The sequence below is a fragment of the Thunnus maccoyii genome, chromosome 10 (genome assembly GCF_910596095.1).
Source record: "Thunnus maccoyii chromosome 10, fThuMac1.1, whole genome shotgun sequence".
Lineage (NCBI taxonomy): Eukaryota > Metazoa > Chordata > Actinopteri > Scombriformes > Scombridae > Thunnus > Thunnus maccoyii.
Window position 1 is genome coordinate 21,993,994 of NC_056542.1, and position 8,715 is coordinate 22,002,708.

General features: G+C 38.7%; 1 long non-coding RNA gene across 3 annotated transcripts in view; it reads left to right on the forward strand.

The window, feature by feature from the left end:
- The window catches only part of LOC121906357, a 115,775-nt gene extending 107,713 nt beyond the window's left edge, over window positions 1-8,062 (forward strand). For all 3 annotated transcript variants that reach the window (XR_006098607.1, XR_006098606.1, XR_006098605.1), the window contains one exon: window positions 4,828-8,062. This is a non-coding gene — a long non-coding RNA (uncharacterized LOC121906357). The remainder of the gene's footprint in view (window positions 1-4,827) is intronic.
- Window positions 8,063-8,715: the final 653 nt, after the last annotated feature.

The window sequence follows — 8,715 nt, forward strand, 5'->3', positions numbered from 1 at the left end:
GAGCAATTACCTATGTGCATATAGTGCAACTTCTCTTATCAACTTATCTTCTTACCACAGTCAGTTATGATATGAAAGCCATGTTTGACAAGGCGATTAAAACCACAGTTTTACCTAAGATTAGGTCTCTTACAGTTTGTTGCCACCCATACATTAATTATCATGTCATAGCAGACATGTGCTCAAGGCTAAGAGGTTGGTCATTGGATGGCCCCTCAATTCAACAGAAGAAAACTCCTCTGGTGACAAACAGTGTTAGTAACACTGCAGTCAGACTGACAGCTCTAGGCTTCAGTTGCAGTAGCTCTCACACTTCACCACAGCACAACTTTGCACTGCAGTCAGTCAGCAAAATTGTTCAAACTGAGTTTCTCACTGACAACACTTGGAGTGGGATTTGTTTCTAAGTTTGGAGGATGAACTATTAGTGACGGTGAGGGAACAGAAGAAGCTTGACTTCGGTTCGTTCCCCCTCACCTCAACTCACTACAGCGTGCCTTTAACACTGCAGTCAGTCTGGATATTGAGTTTTGGCTGACATGGCTGGGCTGGCTCACTGCTTGTTTAGCAGTCTGAGCCAAGCATATGCACGTACGGCTGTGTGTGTTTATGTGCATACGTGTCTGTGCTTGTGTTTCTGCAGGATTTGTGTGCATGTGTGTCAGTGCATGACTGTGTGTGTGCCCCTATATGCCTGCATGACCTGATTGTGTGTCTACAGTATATATCCTGGCACATAGTGAGTAGTGAGTGAGGGCTGTGAACCTTGCTGGGGTGTTTTTTTGGTTGTTGTGTAGTGTGGCCTCATTACCCAGGTGTTTACCCCCAACCACAGGAAGCGCTTGTCAGTGACGACTGTCTGCTGGCAAACATTGCCTGAGGGAAAGAAAGACAGGGAGGGAGGAAAAGTGAGAGGGAGAGAGGAAGGGAGACAGAGGGAGGGGGAGTCATAGAGACACAGCTTATCTATCTATCTATCTATCTATCTATCTATCTATCTATCTATCTATCTATCTATCTATCTATCTATCTATCTACTATCTGTGTCTATGTACAGTGCATGTACAGTGCATGTGTGTGTATGTGTGTCAATGTGGTTGTGCCAGTCAAACCCTCACTGGCAGGTCATTGGGTTCCTCCACTCCTTCACCAGTGGAGGGAGGGAGGGAGAGAGGGAGGAAAGGAGAGGAGACATACAAGCTGTTGACAGGGATTTATGAGCTGATAGTGTCAGACTGCAAGCACAACAACAGTCTCCCTGTCTGTGCCTGTCTGCTCATAGAGAGAGAGACAGAGACTGACAGAAAGAATGGAAAGGGTGGGAGGGGGTATAGAGAGAGAGAGAGAGAGAGAGAGAGAGAGAGAGAGAGAGAGAGAGAGAGAGAGAGAGAGAGAGGCAACAAAATAAGTTAAAAAAGAAAGAGCAGAAGGTATAGGAAGACAGTGCAGGGAAAGAGGCAGGATGGGGATGTAATTCAAGTCTTTAGGGTTTTCTCTAATCTCTCCTGTCACAATGGCTTGCTCTTTGTCTTCCCACCTCCTCTCCTCTCCTCTCCTATCCTCTCCTTTCCTCTCCTTTCCTCTCCTCTCCTCTCCTCTCCTCTCCTCTCCTCTCCTCTCCTCTCCTCTCCTCTCCTCTCCTCTCCCCTCCTCTCCTCTCCTCCTTCAATATCATCATTATATGAGCTTATTGGGTGACTGCCTTTATTTTTGTTTCTTTAGTCTCCTGAGTGGGAAATCATGTGTTCAATGTGTTTTTAATATAAACCAAACGCTATTACTGGTCTTGCGTGACCGTAGAAATGATGACAAGGACTGTTGTAAGATGACCATGCACGCATATAGTGGACAATAAAGTTTCCTCCACTGTATTGTTGTGTCACATTATAATTTCTCAAGTCTCAGATTGTATGTTTAAGATGATTTGATTAGATAGGGCTATTATAATTAACTGTGAACAATGAACTATTATACATTTTAGCACATTAGGCAATTGTTCTTTCTGTGTGTGTGTGTGTGTGTGTGTGTGTGTGTGTGTGTGTGTGTGTGTTCAGATTTGTCATGGTGAGTCACGACTGGAATGTTCACTGTTAGATGACACACGCTGATATAGTTGGCCTGTCTGACTGTCTGACATATGAGAGAAACAGTCTGGTGGGTAATTTTGTCTAATTGCTGTTCTAAGCATAATCCATAATATCTGTCTCTATTTAAGTTTGGTGACTTCTACTTTATATCCTGTTTTACAAGCCCAGCATGGGTCCTATTCATATGAGGCTGCAGATGTATAGTTGTTATATATTGTAGCTTTATTTTCCTCAACACACTTAATAGAGTTTGCAGATCATTATAAATTAAATTCTTGATATAGAACCACTTTGCTTACACTGACATTAAGAAATAGATGTGTTAAAGATGCAACTTGGAATTTGTAATTGGGACACAAATGTGTAACCCACTGTTGTCAAATGTTACTTATACAGTATATTTTCACATCTAAAGGCATATTGCGCATCTAGACAGTAAGCTTCTCTGACAAGACACTGACTTTCCATTTCGGATATTGCATATTAGTGCCTAAAATACCATGTCTTGTTAAATGTTATGATTGTCATAATAACAGTGATCCAGATGTGAAGTCTGACATGTTGGGAGACAGACAGCCTGACAGGGCAAGACACATATACCCGCTGGGGATAATATAGACTACTAGTGATTTACATGTCAGTTTCTGTTTAATGATATAGTATTAAAGAGTAGTGATTTATGAAGGCTTTTTCATTTCACATAGACACTCAGACTTGTTTCAGGATACAGCTACACTCTCCAACACCCTGAGTAAAGATCCCATGTTGAGTTTCAGTGTAATGCAAAGTGGCACAAGTAAAGTTGCAGCAATCTTTATTTGTATAGTGAAGGCAACATAAGGTAAATTTCAAGGCTTTCAGTCCCACTAGCAGCAGTGCAGGGGGCTATGGGTGGCAGTTTGACAGTTAAGGTTTGATTGTTTGGTCAGTTCACACCACTTAGGTCACGTAGGGTGAAAAGTGCAGCAAAACCTCTAGAGGCGTGCAGAGTCTTGAGTTACATTATATTAGCGCTTGGAGCAAAAGTTACCGTAAATGATTAGTCGTTTCAACACATTTTCATGCTGGCTGCAAGTTAAAGATAAGTGCATGTCAGTGAGTCATTTTGCAATAAAATTCAGCAATAAACTTTTCTTGTGCAAGTACCCCTTCCTGTGTCAACCACTGTGTACATCCCCTCTGCCTATAGTCTGATAAGTGTGCAAGAGATTTTAAATGATTATCGGTTAAATGCCACTTCAGTGGCACAGGCTCAGTTAGCCACATATGGTTTTGCCCAAAAGCAGTCTAAATCTGGTACACCTGGTGACCAGACTTATGTCAGACTCATCCTGAACACTGGCCCAAAGGTAGCCCCAGTCTGGTTAACTCAAGATGATCCTCAGCTCTAATTGGCCCAAGTCTGTACTCCCAAAACCTAGACAAATATTGCGGCCATATAAGGGCATCATGAGCCATAGGTGGCTTATATTTGTTCCTTCTGTTACCAGAACACATCTGAGTGTGCCGACACACTGAAATCTGTTTGACTCAGCTGGGTGCTTGATGAGCAAGAGCAAATATACAGTGAATATATAAATACATTTGTGGTAATTTTAACAATATTTCAACAAGAAAATGCATTTCCTGTGGAAAATGCATGTGAATGATGATAGCTGAGATAAAACGCAAAACATTGCTGAAAATACAGAAATCTGCAGCAATTTTCTAAAATCTTGTAGCGCCACCTACAGGTGAATTTGTATCAAATGCTACAGACTAGTTGAACATCCCCATCTGTACAACTTTGCTGAATTTGGTTACCATGAATATTAAGAAATGCGGCAGTTAATAGGTAATATGGTGGTGTTCAACTAATGGCCACAAGGTGGGACTATTGGTGTCATTCTTCAATATGTCAGGCACATTCTCATGGATAATTTGTGTACCAGTGTAGAAATATCATGTTGTAATTTTACAGTAGCGCCCCCTGTGGGTATAATTGCATCAAATGTTACACCCTTGTACAGTGTGGATGTATGTTCAACATTTCCAAATTTGGTTGCAATCCAACTTAGCAGTGAAGAGTTATATCCCATTAAGTGTATCAGGCCACGCCTTCAAAATTTTGGTAACCAATTACAGACAAATGATAAGTGATACCCAAAGACAAACTCATATGTTTCATTTTGGGTCATCTAAATATGGTATGTACAAAGTCTGATGAAGATTAGATGAATTATGTGCCAACAGAACCAAAATAATGCATTTAGCAAGAAATCCAAAAAGGCGGAAAATTTTTCCAGGTGCAAATGGGTGTGGCCTATATCAATTGAATCAGCATAATCTAAGGACAACACTGTGCAAATATTGTTTCGATACATCTCACAGTTCATGAGTTATTAGCCAAAAAGTAATACATGTAATAACTGACAATGTGGTGGCACTGTTTTAATATTTTAAAAATTATATAAAATCACTGGAATACGCTAGGAAGGAGAAAAGTCATAGCAGAAATGTCCTTAAAGAACTGAAAATTTAATATTTGAATGGTTTCTGTAGCTGAAAGTGGTTCGCAATTGAAAAACATATGGAAGAATAATAAATAAAGCTTTGATGAACAATAGTTCTTATTAGAATTCACAACCATTTTAGCAATCCCTTTTCTGTCTATAATGACCTTTTTTTCTGATTTGTTGATTGTGTTTATATTTACTTGCATTCAAAGATATATTTTTCTCTCTGTGTGTGTATAATGCAGATCAAACATGCGGAGGATGGAGTAGAAAGATCAAGATGAAGAGAAGAACATGCTTGATGCATGTATATTTGTGACATGTAAGGTAACATCTTATTGTTTGTCATCTCCATTGTCATATAACTTCCTCAGTTGAAACTGAAATATTTAACTTTCAATATATTAACAACATCTGGTGGATCTGGAGCCCAACACAGTGTCTACACAGGCTGTGTAGTGAAAGCAGCACGATAGCGGAGCAGCAGCTGCAGCTCCCACATCACCCACGTTTTGGTAGCAATCAGACCCCAACACACAACCACTATACAGTAGTTACTTGTGTAAAATGGAAGAGAACAGACTTGAAGTGCAAAAATACGGACTGTGAAGAAGTTTGAAAATGCTGCTTTGTGTGTGCAAATCATGATAACTCTTGTTGGAAATTTTGTAAATATATTATCAAAAATATGAGTTTGTATGTATAGCTCTATAATGGCAATGGTATTTGCATGATACAAGAACACCACCATGTGTTTTACTATGTGTCTGTATGGTAGAAAAAAGCCTTTTTTGTTCATGTTCACTGTTACATGAGAAGATGTTGCTCTTTGCAGTCTACATTTTGTTCCAGACTGCTGTACATGCTTTTCTTCAAGGGATCTTGATTTTTGCTAATGCTTTTCATGTATGTAGATTTGAAAAATGCGGTCAGAACAATGTTTCACATCTAAGGATTCACATTGTGACACAGCTTTGATAACCCTAGTGTCTGGTACAATAACATATTCATGTACTGTACTGTATGTGCACGGTATCTGTTAAGAAGTAACGATCACAATTTGGTCGCAGGGGAAGAAAGACAGCATAAAGGACATGTACTCATACAATATGTAAAGCTCTGTGGAGAAATATGTCCAGACTGTAGGGCTCTCATGTGACAATATATGTACAACGATTCATTTTTATCATCGCAGCATAGATTATTAATGAATATTGTATTGTTCTGTGAAAAATCTAGGTAATATAATCTTGTATAAAAAAATTTAATGGTTACTCAACAGACTCATGGAAATGTGGGATTACACTTGTCATATGAGAATCTACCAGCAGTGTAGGAAAGGTGCAGTGTACAGAGTATCTCTTTCTCTTCAACATCAAGAGAAGAAGAAAATGTCTTTCTCTTCCACATGTGTGCTTTAAAGCCTTCTAAGTAGCTTAGAGATGAGTGGCTGGCTGCATGGTGCTGGAGTAATGATGGCTGCAGATGTATACTGTCTTTCTTCTACCCAGACAGTCTGACTTTGGCTCTTGAAAAAGCACCGTATTATCGATAGAATGGTGGTTTAATGACCCAATTTACACCTGGCATTAAAGTATCTGTATTTGGCAGATGTGTGTGGACTCGAGTCATGAATCTGGTGACTTCAGACTTGACTTGACAGAATCAGAAGACTGCAACTAGACTTTGATTTAAAAACCAGTGACTCTTGACTTGGACATTAGCTTTTTATGGTATGTTTTTGTAGTTTAATAAGACCAAGAGAGCATAGACTAACTCTATTGAAAAAAGTTCTAGTTGCTTCACATCAATTTCACTTGTTGAATCTCTCAGTTAAAACTTCATTTATTGAACAGCTGAATAATTTTGAATCAGAGCCTCCAGTATTTAGAGCAAGCCATCGTTGCCCATCATCATTTCATCTGTTACTCATCTCTTCATCAGGTTTTATATGAGTTTTGATCATTAAGTACGCTGCCACTCAAAAATGAAGTGCTTCTACACTCTCTGCCAAGATCTCAGTTATTTGAGTTATTTTTAACTTTTGTTAAAAATGTTCAAATATGAAGACAAATAGATTCAATAAGAGATTAAAAACTAGATGATTAAACAATATCAAACCCTAGTCTCTGGAGTGATATCAAGGCACACCAGAAAATGTTGCTTTTAAATGTTTTAAAATGTCTTTAAAGTTATAAATACACTTTCGAAAAGCATTTATTATTTCAGTAAATTTACTATAAACCTGTAACTGTTAAGTTAAAAATTCTAAATGGCATTCAATTTGATGATGGTCGCATAATGAAATAATTGTTTAGGACTCAAACTACAAGTTCTAGGACTTGAACATGACTTGACACTTGTTGGAAACATTTGATTAGGAACTTCTTAGCTAAGATTTGAGACTTACTTGTGACTGGCAAAACAACGACTTTGTCCCACCTCTATCTGGATAATCTATCAGGTTAAAACACATACAGAAAGCATTGTGATTGGAGAGTGATTAGGTTGGCCAAAACACACCTGGGGGAGGTTCTATTTTTAAAGATTTTTTTTCTGTACATTTGTTCATGACCTTTCCCTGATCTTAACCAAACATTAAGTTATCTAATGTTAACTATACCAAAATACAATTGCCATAGCCACAGTATTTCCCTCACTTTAAGCATATTGTGGATGCCATTTGCAGATATTATAGAAAACGAGGATTTTTAAAACCTTGGTACTGAATATAAAATTATGTTGGCATTGAAGGTAACCCAGGGTTTTTCAGAATTGTCCAATTTTGACATCCTTGTCTGAAAATACTGTTGGCAGATTTACATACTGTATTTGGTTACTGTATTTGGTTACCTCTTTTGAATATATTGGAATAGCCCAGATAATGTGAGATGACCTGACATAATTGAACCTTCAGACCTTTAAACTTTCAAACCAGCCATATGATATTTGTCATATACAGTAAGAAAATGGTTTTTCAACAAAATACCAGTGCGAAGTACCAAATATTAGAGCCGGGATAGCCCTAAAAAACTCCTGCAGGGATCAGTTTTTAGGCCCCCCTATCTGCCTGCTTCCATCTTTGTCTGTGGTTACTAACCCCAGTTACAGTGGTTAGACAGGGCCTCCCTATGTCTTACATGAACAGTTTATCACACTTCCTTTCCCTCTGCCCTGGGCCCCCAGTCAGTCTGTCAGACAGGAAAATCAAAGACTTTGGGACATACCATTACAGTGCAAATGGTATATTGCACTGTACAGCACATGCTGATGATAAATAACCTAAAAGTCTCACAAGTAAATAAAAAACAGGAAGTGGATCTGAGCCGGTTTTCTTTAACAGCCTTCACAAGTGGACATAGACTGTTTGAATTACTCATTGCATTGACTGAGGGTTAGTCAAAATGATGCTATACATATTGAATGGTATGGAATTGATTGGCAATTTGATGTCTGTGAATGCTATTTTGTTGGAACTGAATGGAATTGAATTTTATATAAAAATAAAGTATTTAATAAATCATTTGTGATTCAGTAGATTACACTGGCATTGCATGGATCTAAATGTCAGGTAAAGTGATTTCATTATTTCCTTGGGCAGTTTGTCATACCTTCTGTCAGTCTGGACTGGCTTTGGAGCTGTTCTGTCTGACATTGAGAAACAGGTTTACTAAGTGAGAGCAAAGCATAAAACAGCATGTGGTCTGTTTGTTATCGTGTCTCACCAAGTCTCGCTAAAGGAGAAGTCTCGTTTTGAAATCTGGCGAGAGGTGAGTTGTTGTTGAAATCAGCCAAAAATTCTGTACTCCAACACAACAAACTCCTCCTGGTACTCCTCTCTCCAACTCTGTCATGGATGAATATTCAGCTGATTTCGACAACAACTCACCTCTCGCCAGATTTCAAAACAAGACTTCTCCTTGAGTGAGACTTGGTGAGACACGACAACAAACAGACCGGATCAAGCGAAAGGTAAAAAAAACCCCCCAAAAACATTTTATTTCTCTTGGTGGTCTTTTTCAGACACTTATAATAACAATCTCAGCCTGTCAGTGGCAAAAACAAGTACTTTTAGTGGATGTACATTGATGGGGTGCTATTGCCCCAAAGGATTATATTGCAGTCTGTTTCAC